Source organism: Arachis ipaensis, chromosome B6 (genome assembly GCF_059453495.1).
Source record: "Arachis ipaensis isolate K30076 ecotype BB chromosome B6, ASM5945349v1, whole genome shotgun sequence".
In the NCBI taxonomy this organism is placed as follows: domain Eukaryota; kingdom Viridiplantae; phylum Streptophyta; class Magnoliopsida; order Fabales; family Fabaceae; genus Arachis; species Arachis ipaensis.
Window position 1 is genome coordinate 112,812,318 of NC_142441.1, and position 13,603 is coordinate 112,825,920.

Sequence of the window (13,603 nt, forward strand, 5' to 3'; positions counted from 1 at the left end):
CGATGTTGTGCAATCGAACGCCCTCATTCAAGGTCAGGTTATGTCAAGAATCGATTTCTAATTGTACTGTATGATTCGGGTGCATCGCATTCTTTATTTCTCTAACTATTTTTCATGAGTTAGGATTATATTTCTTTAAATTGAATTTTTACTTGATTGTCCATACACCTGCATCCCAAAATGCTTTGACCAGTTTAGTGTGCCTGCAAGTACCATTCACTATTAGGAACAGGACTTTTATACACGATCTAATCTGTTTGCCTCTATGTGGTTTAGAAGTTATTTAGGATTAGATTGGTTATCTAAGTATCATGTTTTCCTTGATTATTTTAAAAGAACTGCTATTATTCCATCTGATAGTCTATGTACTAAACCATTTCTGTCCCACACCTTATATCTGAATTCTGTAAGAGTTACCTTAGGCGGGAGTGATTGTGAGGGGTACGTTCAATTAGCAGCTAGCTCGAATAATAGTGAATTAAGCTTAGAATGAATCTGAATGATGAATGAATTTCCTGATGTTTTCTTGGACGACATACCTGAGTTTCCTCCTCAGCGAGAGATAGAATTCAGCATTGATTTAGTACCTAGAGCCGGACCGATTTCCATAGCATTGTACTGGATGTCACCATTGCTTGCAGAGTTGAAGAAGCTGTGAGATAGGATCGTAGTGGCCTATGGAGGTACAAGAAAAGAATTTGTGTGCCTAACTCTGGAGAATTGCGACAAAAGATTCTTGCTGAAGCTCACCAAAGTAGATTTTCTATGCATCCTGGAGTGACAAAGATGTATCAAGATTTGAAACAAATGTTCTGGTGGCCGGGCTTAAAGAAAGAAGTAGCTGATTATGTCTCAAAATGTTTAACCTACCAGAAGATGAAGGTGGAACATCAGAAGCTGTCAGGAACCCTGCAACCCTTAGAAATACCACAATGGAAATGGGAGCAGATTTCTATAGATTTTGTCACGGGATTGCCAAGGACCTCAACTGGACACGATGCCATCTAGGTAATTGTGGACAGGTTGACAAAGTCAGCTCACTTCCTTCCGATTCGAGTTGACTATACTTTAGAAAGGCTGGAACAAATATATATTCAAGGAATCGTACGACTACATGGGATACCTTCGTAAATTGTCTCAGATCGAGTTTCGAGGTTTACTACTAGATTTTGGGGAGCTTTTCAGAAAGCGTTGGAAACAGAATTGCACACGAGTATAGCATACCATCCTCAGATAGATGGACAATCAGAGAAGACAATCCAGATGTTAGAAGACATGTTACGATTATGTATGATAGACAACCAAAGCAGCTGGGATAAGTATTTGCTGTTGGTCGAATTAGTCTACAACAACAGTTTCCAATAAAGTATCGGGATGGCACCATATGAAGCTCTCTATGGAAGAAGATGTCGGACACCATTGTGTTGGAATGACGATGGAGAAGCTAGTGTCTTAGGTCCAGACTTAGTGTAAGAAACTACTGAGAAGATAAAGGAGATTCGTCGGAAGATCCAGACAGCACAAAGCCATCAAAAGAGCTATGTCGATAATAGACGTAGACCCTTAGAGTTTAGTGATGGAAACCGTGTCTTTCTAGAAGTAACCTCAATTACTGGAATAGGTAGAGCCCTTAAGACTAAAAAGCTTAACCCACGATACATAGAACCTTTCCAAATACTTAAAAGAGTCGGTCTAGTAGTTTATCAAATAGCCCTTCCTCCTTATTTATCAAACCTTCATGATGTTTTTCATGTCTCGCAACTTAAGAAATATATTCCCGACAAGAGTCACGTTTTACAACCAGAGACAGTAAAGTTATGAAATGATTTGACATATCAAGCATCACCGGTTTAGATCGTAGAAAGAAGTGATAAGCAGCTAAAAGGAAAAATTGTTCACTTAGCCAAAGTAGCATGGGAACCAAGAGGAGAGGAAGAGCACACTTGGGAATTGGAAGATAAGATGAGAGCTGATTACCCGCATCTATTCTCAGGTAACTGAAATTTTGAGGGCAAAATTTTCTTTTAGGAGGGTAGAATGTAACAACCCTGATTTTCGAGTACATGAGATCTTTTCTGAAAGTACGGATTTCTCCAGAAGATCAGTAAAGGGAACACCTCTGTTATATCATCAAGCATCTCAATCCTCATTATCATTATGTCATCCTTAAGTTAGAACCTCCTTTGAGGCAAGCTCGATAATGCAATCGCGAAGAACCTAGTTTTTGAACCGTATCGGTTGGCAGTTTTGATTCTGATTTTTGTAAATAGTCTCTGTTTGACGAACCGGACTCGATTCATGAGAGGAGAGAGATAATAGTATAATATTATCATTATATTAGTATAAGAACATGCTTGAATGATATTATAAGGTTACCTAGTCTGTTTTTGTTAAAAATAGAAAATCGGTTTAACCGAGTTTACGGTTTACTGGTGCAGCTTAGCACCAGCACTCTCTGATGAATTTAGCAATGCTAAGGCCTCATTATATATGTTCTATTCTCATAATAAATATGTTACTAGTGTCATTTATGCAAGTAGCTCAGAAAATAATTTTTAGAGATGTTTTTACGAGTGTTCCGGTACACCTAGTTTTAGTAGTTGTACACCAGAGATATTTTAATATTATTTTAATCCACCTCCAAGCCAACCAATCACAACTCACCTTACACCCCCAAGACCTCCAAGGCTGTCTCATTTCATCATTTTGGCCGAAAATAACAAGAGAGAAAAGAGAGAAACTTTCATGAACACTTAATCTTCAAAGCTTGATTTCTTCTTAACTAAAACTCAAATCAAAACTCCGATTTCACCAAAATGATCCTCTCTTCTTCCTCTACATAACCATGTAACTTATCAAGGATGGAAATAAGGTGAGATGGCTGTCTCCCTCCCATTTCAATTCGGTTTTCAAGGAAAACCATGCAAAACATGTGTTTTCTTGATGTTCTTCCTTAGGAATCATGCTTAACTTGACTTGAGGGCCAAGAAACATGAATTTCCAGTAATTCTAAGGTGAGATATCTCTTCCTAACATACTGAGTGAGATTTGGTTAGTTGAGAGTTTTTGGATTTAAAGTTGTTCTTGATGTGATTTAGGAGGAAAAAGTGCTTAAGGACCACCTGAAAGTTTAACGGAATTAGGAGCAGCAAAACCAGGTAGGGATTGACGAATTTAATCTTGATTGATTGTGTTTGAGTTGTGTGATTATGATATGGTTTGGCTGTGCTTGAAATTGATTGTTTGTATGAGTAATTCTTGTTGAAATTTTGGTGAAAATTTGATGAAATTTGATGAAATTCAAGCTTTAAAGTTCATGTTCTTGGGCATCTGGAAAAACGAAAACCTAAGCTTAAATTGAGGTTCAATTGGTGTTGAAATCATGTAGAAAAGATGGGGTTTTAGTGGCTGCAATTTTATTTTGAATTATGGTAAAAATCGGTTGCTGAAAAGACTGAAAAACGGGTAAAAACAGAGAAAGAATCTGAATAATTTATGAAGAACATGAAGAACACTTTGAGTGTGGTGAAGAACATTGAAGAACACCTTTTAGATCTTAGAAAGGGCAAGGGAGTAAAGTTTTTGGTGTTTAAGGGGTTATATGGTAATTTCTGGAAGTTAGGGTGGTAAAAGTAGAAATATTAAAAGTTACGGGTGGTAAAAAATGAATTTTAAAGGTTAAAGATTAAAGAAAAGTTAATTTTCGAAAATTTAATAATAAAATTATAAATAATAATAAAATATTAAATAATAATATTTAATTAAAATAATATTTTAATAAAAATAATAAAATAATGCGGAAAAGGCAGTTTTCTGTAAAAGCTTTAGAAAGACAACTTTAAGCGCAGAATCTCATAACTACCTTCATAAAACACTTAGGGAGTGGTAAGAACATATTAGTGAGGCAAAGATAAAAGAAAGATAAGAAGTTGAAGAAAAGATAAAAACTAAAGAAAAGTCTGTAAGGTTTTAATAACAGAAAAACAAACAGAAATTAGTGAACGAACTAGGGCAACATAGTTAGTCCTTGAGTTGTGACTAGGGTTAGGTATTATATGAAAAGTTAAACTGTTTCAGTATAGACTTAATGAACCTATACTTGGGACAGGCGAACTATTCATACCAAAATTTACATAAACTTTAAATACATACGTTAAGCAGAGAAATCAGAGCAGAGTAGAGAAACACAGAAAATAGAGTAACCAGAGTAATGTAAAGAGATAAAGAGAAAAAGAGTAATATAGATACAGATGAAAAGAGTAATCAGAGAAGAGAAAAGAGATGCAGAGAAAAGAGTAATTAAAACAGAGTAAAGAGATACAGAGAAAAGAGAAACCAGAACAGAGTAAAGAGATATAAAGAGAAGAGTAATATAATAAAGAGATATTATATATATATGTTGCTTAATGCAACCTAAGAGATATTATATATATATATATATATATGTTGCTTAATGCAACCCAAGAGATATTATATATATTTGTTGCTTAACGCAACCCAAGAGATATTATATATATATATATGTTGCTTAATGCAACCCAAGAGATATTATATATATATTTGTTGCTTAATGCAACCCAAGAGTAATTTTCCGTTCCCAAGAGTATATTTCCTGCGAGTAGAAAGCAGAGGCTGTCTCAATAGAGCTGCTAATAATTATATGCGCATTTATTTGAATGGAAAATCGTATCCGGGAAATCGTGAACTCGTGACCGGATAAATGTCGGGAATGCAGGTGCTAACCGACACATGAGCTCATGGCCTGCGCTAGGGCTAGACATGCATCATTCTTGTCTGCGCATCATTCTCTGTTGCATTTCTTTCTGTGTGTGATCTACTTCTTTATGTTTGTCTGCTCGTATGCTATTTCTGTGTTTTATTTTCTTGTATTCTTTTGTTTGTGTTCTGCTTTCTATTGTCTCTACTTTCTCTTTCTATCTTTATCTTCTGTATACTGCTTCGCTATATTAATTTATTCGTCTACTAATCGACCCCAAATAAATGAACGTAACTAATAACCCCGACCCTACTAAGAACTCCCCAGTTCTTACCCCTTCTCTCTCCATTTCCCCTTCAGATGGAAGTAAAAGTTCCTTTCCATAGTTCGCTGATGATTGTACGCAAAAAGGGATTCCGCTCTAGGCAGTCTTATGAGTCTAGGGTGAATATCGTTCTCTGATTATATGTATATACTGTGAGACCAGCCAACGTCTGCACCCCGTTCGTATGCGCACTTTAACCTAAATCCTGTGTACAAGATTCCTATTGCGTGGCTACTTCATGAGGTACCAGAGACACGTCCTATGGAAAAGTCTGATCGTGTAGAGGAGTAGCAGATGATGTTCTATCTTTTGATGACGTTCCACTTGACTTGAGTTTTGAAGACCTAGAACGTACTTTCCCTCGCTTTAGTAGTTTAGAGGGACTAGGTGAGTATAGAGTATAGGCTAGCCTAGGTGCCAGCTTAGGGACTTCTTGAACAGGTCAGGACCTGGGATGTTGTATATATATATATATATATGTATATAGACATTATTTAGCTATATCTAGGGGTGTTCTAACTAACAGTCTATATGTTAATAAAGGCTGAGTCACCGAACGTTGTCAACTACTTGTGACGTATTTTTGTGTGGTTGTTTATAACTGTTTTATCTGTTATTACTTGTGAATTGATTTTAAATGATTCTGTCTATTAATCCAAACGTTTTCAAAAAAGATAAAATATACACCATGCAAATTAACTACGCGTTTAACAACGAATCAGGCTCATATGATAAATAATAGATAATAATTAGGAAGACAAATTGGTAGCGCTCAGTTTCCGGTATGATCTAGACATATTGGAAATTGGGTCGTTACATATGAAATAGAACATGCTTCCATGGTAGTTTAGAATTTTCAATTTTGTTTTTAGTATTCTCCTCGCTTAGGTCTATGATTGCTAGTCAAATTGCCTGTTTTCAATTCCATCTTGCTTATTGTATGCTTGTCTTTTTTTAAGCTAAATAAAAAGAGATGTTATGAAAGACCAGAGTGGAGTTCAATTTGTGGAGTAAGTTCTTAGATTTATGGTGTAGTAATCACTTAGCTAAGTTGGTTCACCAACAAGGTGGGAAGGCAACTATCTGTCCTAAATCATATGCTTGAAACACACCCCATGAAACTAGCTAAATAATAAGATCCTAATAAGAAAAAGGAAAAGAACAATAAGAGTTGAAAAAGAAAGAAAAGTTAATAAAGAATAAGGCTAGGCACCAAGGGCTTGAATCTTGAGGGATGTGTCTGTGGTGCTCTTGTACCAAGGATCTGCTTGGATGAATAAGTTCTTAGGAGTGCTTCATCACTTGGTAACTTGGGTTAACTAACCTGGGATTATCAACTGAAAATCCACTATCAAGAGCAACCTTGCTACAGAACATTTAGTAACCCAAAGAGGTGCTGGACACCAAGACCTCAAGGGAAGAAAATAACAAACCATGTGCCTGTGGTGTGCATGTGTGGGGAAGAGAGACTTGAGGGAGTAAGTCCTTAGGGGTGTTTCAACACCTAGCACCTTGAACCAACTGGTTTGGGAGTGTTGGCTGAAAACTTATCTTAAAGAGTCGCCCCCTCACAGAACACTTAGCCTAAGGAAGAAATGAACCTTGGAAAGACAAAGGGATCAATAAATAAAAGTTTCAATGGGTGCAATCAAGTGAGTATTCCAAGGCATGATAAAGGTCTGAAAGCTAGTAAAGGAATGAACCTAAGTTGCTATGCATGAAACCCCATAAAACCAAGAATATGACTTCCACAATAATGATTCATTCATCTTGTCATTTCATTCATCATTATCTTGTTCCAGTGCTTGCTTAGGGACAAGCAAGCTTTAAGTTTGGTGTTGTGATGCCAGGACATTTTGGTCAGTTTCACTGACCTTTTCTTTATGGTTTTAGGGTAGTTTCATGCACTTTCTTAGGAAATAAGTTTTGGGTAGAAGTTCACTTACATCTTGATTCAAGCTAACATTGTGATTTTTATATGAATTCATGAGAATTATGCATGAATTGAATGACAAATTGAATGATGCATGTCTCATAACTTGGACTAGAACTTTGATGCACTTTATTGCTTGATTTCAGGACAAAGGAAGCAAGGAAGAACCACGTTAGCAGCCACGTTAGTCTAACTAACGTGACCTCTAACATGGAAGGGGAGCTAGCTTGCAACGTTAATGAGAAAAGTAATCGCCAATAACGTCCTCGAAGCCATCATAGCCCACGTTAATTGCCATGTTAACTACATTAACATGGTAGTTAACATGGAAGAAGAAAATGAAGCCAACATTAGTGACACTCTCCTTTGTCACTAATGTTGGACCAAGCTCATATTGGCCACGTTAAGAGCCACGTTAACTCAGTTAACGTGGACTCTAACGTGGGGAAACAAAAGAATGACTAACGTTAGTGACACTCACCTTTGTCACTAACGTTGAGCTAAGCCACTTTGAGCCACGTTAGTTGCCACGTTAACTCAGTTAATGTGGACTCTAACGTGGAGGGAGCAAAGAATCGCCAACGTTAGTGACACTCATCTTTGTCACTAACGTTAGGATGAGCCACTATGAGCCACGTTAATTCCCACGTTAACTACATTAACGTGGAAGCTAACGTGAGTAAAAGGGATGATGAGCCAACGTTAGTGACACTCACCTTTGTCACTAACATTGGAGATGGCTAGCAATACCACGTTAGAAGCCACGTTAACCTAGTTAACGTGAACTCTAACGTGGGAAGTAGGGGCATTTTGGAACGTTAGTGACAAAGGTAAGTGTCACTAATGTTCTCGAAGATGTGGCAAGCCTACGTTAAAGGTCACGTTAGCCACACTAACGTGAACTCTAACGTAGGGAGAAAGGAGGATTCTCAATGTTATTGGAAAAGGTAAGTCCCAATAACGTGTGCGAAGGACCAAAAGGCAACGTTAGTGGTCACGTTGATGCCACTAACGTTGAAGTTAACGTGGAGCATCCTTGGGTTAGGAACGTTAGTGAAAAAGGTGATTGTCACTAACGTTCTCGAACCCACACTTTCACTTAACGTTAACGCCACTAACGTCCTAAGCTAGAATTCCTACCTGCTTCAACTCAAGATCCAAAGGCCCATATCCAAGACTTGAAGAGCCAACTAGAAGATCAGAAGAATAGTATAAATAGGGAGAGCTTTGAACTAGAAGGGAGCTTTTTGGCATTATTAGAATTACTCTCTGTATTTTACTTTCTCTGCAACTTTTAGTTTAATTCTCAGAATGTACTCTCCATCTATGCTTTTCATTCCCAGAGCTATGAACAACTAAACCCCTTTCATTGGGTTAGGGAGCTCTGTTGTAATTTGATGGATCAATAATAGTTTTCATTATCCTTCTTCTCTCTTTTCTCTTGAATTTACTAGAAAGATTTCAATCTTCATCCAATTGAGTAGTTATCTTGGGAAAGAATCTATTCATACTTGGATCTCTTCTGAACCTTGGAAGAGGAATGAAGAGATCATGCTAGAATTGCTTTCTCATGTTGGACCAAATTGGGGTTTGGGCGGATATGGTGACATATAATTCTCTCAATACTTTGATTTGGAAATACATGTGGTTTAATCAGTGACCACACTTCATCTCTTCTCATGAGCAATTAGACCAAGGAATTGGCTATTGATCTGATTTGAGAGATTGAATTACCAAGGAATTGGAATTCAATCACTTAAGATTGCCAAGGAGATCAATGAATGCATTGATTGAGGAAGAGATGAAAATGAACTTGATCCGAAAAATGCAACATCTCCTAAGCCCAATGAACTCCCCATTTTTGATCTTACCCATTCTCTTTACTTTCTGCTATTTACTTTCATGCTAAACTCCCCTTCCCCATTTAAGATTCTGCAATTTACCTTCCGTCATTTATTTTCTGCAATTTACTTTTCCGCCATTTAATTTCCTGCAATTCTCAACCCAATTTCTGCTTAGCTCAACTAGAACATTCTTCCAATTAAAGTTGCTTGACCAATCAATCCCTGTGGGATTCGACCTCACTCTATTGTGAGTTTTTACTTGACGACAATTTGGTATACTTACCGAGGGAGATTTGTTAAAGGACAAGTTTCCGTGCATCAGACTCTCTGTTCACTTTTCTTTTTCTTCAAAACGCACTGGTGACGCGGACGCGTCAGCGACGCTGCCGCGTCGCGTGCGTTTTTTTTTTTTTTAATGCAAAATGCAGAATGCAGTGTGCAGATGCTAATGCAAACATTATGAATGACACTAATAAAATTAAAATAAAATAAACTAGGAATAAAAGGAAGGATTATACCATGGTGGGTTGTCTCCTACCTAGAACTTTTAGTTAAAGTCCTTAAGTTGGACACTTGGTGAGCTCCTTGTCATGGTGGCTTGTGCTTGTACTGATCCTTGAATCCCCACCAATGTTTGTAATTCCAATGGCCTTCGGGATCCCAAACTAGGCGCAGAAAGCCTTCAAGCAGGTTAAAGCAAGTGACAAAGCCCCAAGAGTGTTGATTTCTAGACTGAATTCTAGGGTCCCAGACCTTGCTTTTGCACCCGTCTTCTTGTTGATCATCATGATTCCATCCGGGTAGGAAGCAATCTGAATTCTCACTAAAGCAGCCAAACAGCTTCCTAGACCCATACAATTTAGTATTCTTCCACCCATGATACTTCAGTTTGGAGCATGCAACCATATTGAACCTTGCATGACAATTTTTACCACTAACCATCTCCCTCTTACTCTTATAGCCACAAATATGCTCTAAGTTGACCATATTCAAGTGGAATGAGAAAGCTAAGAGATATGAATTTTACCCACTTGAATGTTGTGAAGGATGATGGTGACTTAGGTGGAGAGGTCTCCAGCAGCTTTGGCAAAGTGATATCAAGCTCCTCTCCCTTATGTTATTTCTCTACAACTTCCACCTCTTTGCAAGCTTCTTCAATATCAACCTCTTTCTCTTGGTAGCTTTCTTCCAATTTAATCTCCTCTTCACTGCTTTCCAAGGGCATGGGAGGTTGTGCTTCTTCTTCTTTAATCTCCATCTCTTGATCGACCTCAAGTCCTTAACCATGACATGCCTTGGAGGTTGTACACCCTCCTCAACATCAAATGCAACCGTCTTGGAAGGAGGCTCTATGTCTTGACTTTCCCATGGAGGTTCAGCATCTCCCAAGTCTTCAACCATTTCTTCTTCTGCAGCTATTATGGCTTCCTCCACTTGTTCCAATACAAAGCCATGTTCCTCATTGTCCACCGAAGTGTCTAGTGTCTCCTTCATGCTATGCTCTTCTTTTGATTCTCCACATGCAGCCATGGGAATACTTTGAGTGCTCAGATATTGAGAAGCTAATTTATTTACTACCTCGGTTAAGGCAGTAGTGAGTTCCAGTACGGCCCTTTGCATCTTCACTTGCCCTTGAAGAAGACCACGAAGGAAGTCATCCATTGGAGATTGGGGTGGATATGAGGGTTCATTATTTTGGAGAAAGGGTTCATAACAGGAAGGTGGTTCTTCTTGATAAGGATATGGAGATGGTAAATATTGAGGTGGTGGTTCTGGGTGTGGTTTATATGGTGGTTGGTGTGGTGGATATAGGTTAGGGTCATATGGTGGTGTTTGGTGGTAAGGGGCTTGTGAGTATGGTGGTCCAGAGTTGTGTTAAGGAGATGGTTCATCAGCATATGGCGGGGCTTGTTGGTAACTACAAGGGGGTCCACCATAGTCATCATTTTGGTATGCATCACAGAATGGTTGTTGGTTATAGTGCATTGGAGGGGGTTGTTGCCAAGAGGGTTGATCAAATCCTTATGGCTCTTCCCATCTTTGATTGTTCCAACCTTGATGCCTGTTCTCATTGTAATTTCTTCTTCCTGCAATATAATTGTAACCAGACTCATAGCCAAAGGGGTGAGAGTTCATAGTAACAAATAAAAATTAAAAATAAAAATAAAAACAATTTTAAATTAAAAGGTTATTGAAATTTAAATTTTGAATTTGAAAATTAAATTTTGAATTTTGAATTTTAAATTTTGAAATTTGAATTTTGAAATTTAAAATTTTGAAATTTGAAATTTGAATTTTAAAATTTTGAATTTTGAATTTTGAAAAAGTCAATAATATAAGATAAAGATTTGAAAAAGATTTAGATTTTGAAAAGATTTGATTTTAAAATTTTTAATTTAAAATTTTGAAATTTGAATTTTTGGAAATTAAATATTGAAATTTGAAATTTGATTTTTGAAATAAGATAAGATAAGATTTTGATAAAAGATATGATTTTTGAAAAATATTTGAATTTTGAAATTTAAAACTAAGATAAGATAAGATAAAAAAGTTTTAAAATAAAAATCTGAATTTTTAAAAGGAAAATTCAAAAATCCAATTAAAATAAAGAGAAAAGATATTTTTGAATTTAATGAGGAAAGAGAAAAATAATAAAATGACACCAAACTTAAAATTTTTAGATCAAAATGAAGAAAACAACTAAGAACAACTTGAAGGTCAAGATGAACACGAAGAACAAATTTTTGAAAAATTTTTAATAACTAAATAAAAACCAATAACCTTTTAATTTACGAAAAAGCAAAAATAAAAACAAATAAACAAGCAAAAGAAAATATTTACATTAACCAATAATAAGGCACACGTTTGCAATTCCCCGGCAACAGCACCATTTTAAAGAACGAATGATTGACGGTTTAGAATTTAGAATAAATTCTCGTTGCAAGTATAGTTTCTAAACCAAGCAATCATCCTTTCTTACAAACGTTTTGGTTGTCACAAGTAACAAACCCCTTTTAATTTTATAACCGAAGTATTCAAACCTCGGGTCGTCTTCTCAAGGAATTTCAGGGAGGTGTTCTTATTATTAGTTATGGAAAACAGTGTTTGGGTTTTAAAAGGTTTGAACAAGGAAAATAAATTGCAGGAATTAATAAATTAGTATCTAATAAAACTCTTGGCAAGGTATGAAAATTCGGAAGTCCTGTCCTAGTTATCCTTATGAGAATTGAGTTTAATCCCACTTAGTTAACCTTTACGAAAGCAAGGGAAAGTCAAGTGGACTAATTAGTTAGATCCCCAAGTCCTAGCCAACTCCTAAGGAAAGACTAGAGTTAGTAGAATTTAATTCAATTAGCAAAAATAACAATTAACAATCACGATAAGTTTGATAACTCAAGAGCCTCCAGTTAATCAATCAAAGCCAAGAATATAAAAAGCTAAATAAGAATCATAAATCTAAAATACCTCAATTGTATTAATAAGAGAAAATCAATCTAAACATAAAGAGTTCATAAGCCAATTTGGCTAAAAAGAGAATCAACAAGAAAAATAGAATAAACTAGTAAGCTAGAACAAATAAAAGTAGAATAGAAGTTAAATTAAAGGAACATTGAACCTGAGAAGAAGTTGAAATAATAAGTTGAAATAATAAGAAATCCTGATTCCTTTAAGAGGAATCCTAATCCTAAAACCTAAGAGAGAGGAGAGAACCTCTCTCTCTAAAAACTACATCTAAATTATGAAAAGTGAATTATGAGCTGATGATTATGAATGAATGGGTTCCTCCACTTTATAGCCTCTAATCTGTGTTTTCTGGGCCGAAAACTGGGTCGAAAACAGTCCAGAAATCGCTGGAGAAGAAATCTGCCATGCTGATTTTTGTCACTGCGACGCAACTGGAACCGTATCATTTGGACCTCTGTAGCTCAAGTTATGGTCGTTTTAGTGCGAGAGGGTCAGGCTGATAGCTTTGCAGTTCCTTCAACTTCTTGTATTCCTTCCACTTTTGCATGCTTCCTTTCCATCCTCCAAGCCATTCCTACCCTGTAATCTCTGAAAACACTTAACACACATATCAAGGCATCGAATGGTAATAAGAGAGGATTAAAATTAGATAAATTAAGATCAAAGAAACATGTTTTCAATCATAGCACAAAATCAGGAAGGAGAATGTAAACTCATGCAAATAGTATGAATAAGTGGGTAAAGAGTTGATAAAGTCCACTCAATTGAGCAGAAGATAAACCATAAAATAGTAGTTTATCAGTGCTCCAGTGTATTTATAATGGTGTGGAGTGACCTTCTTAGATAAGATAAGTTAGTTATCTTATCTTTGAGTGAGGTCATCTTATCTTCAAGGGAACCGCCCTTATCTCTATAGGCTTAGTCTGCCTTTGGATTTGGGTCGTGTTCCTCTATTCGGGCCCTTTATTGGGCTTTCCTAGCAATTTGGCCGAGCTCTTTGAGAAGAGGTTGGATAGTCTGACCTGAAGAGGTCGGTCTCTTTGTCGCTAAACATCCCGGATCGGATAGTTCGACCCAGGGTATGAACAAGAGGTGAGTGCTCAATTAAGCTCCTGTTTGTCTCAAACTGGGGTTTATAACACTAAAACTCTAAATAGTTGGTGCACGAAATTGTGATCATCAACAATGGCGCCAAAGGACTTGGAGCTCTTAAACGTGAATCACACTTTGTCACAATTCCGCACAACTAACCAGCAAGTGCACTGGGTCGTCCAAGTAATAAACCTTACGTGAGTAAGGGTCGATCCCACGGAGACTGT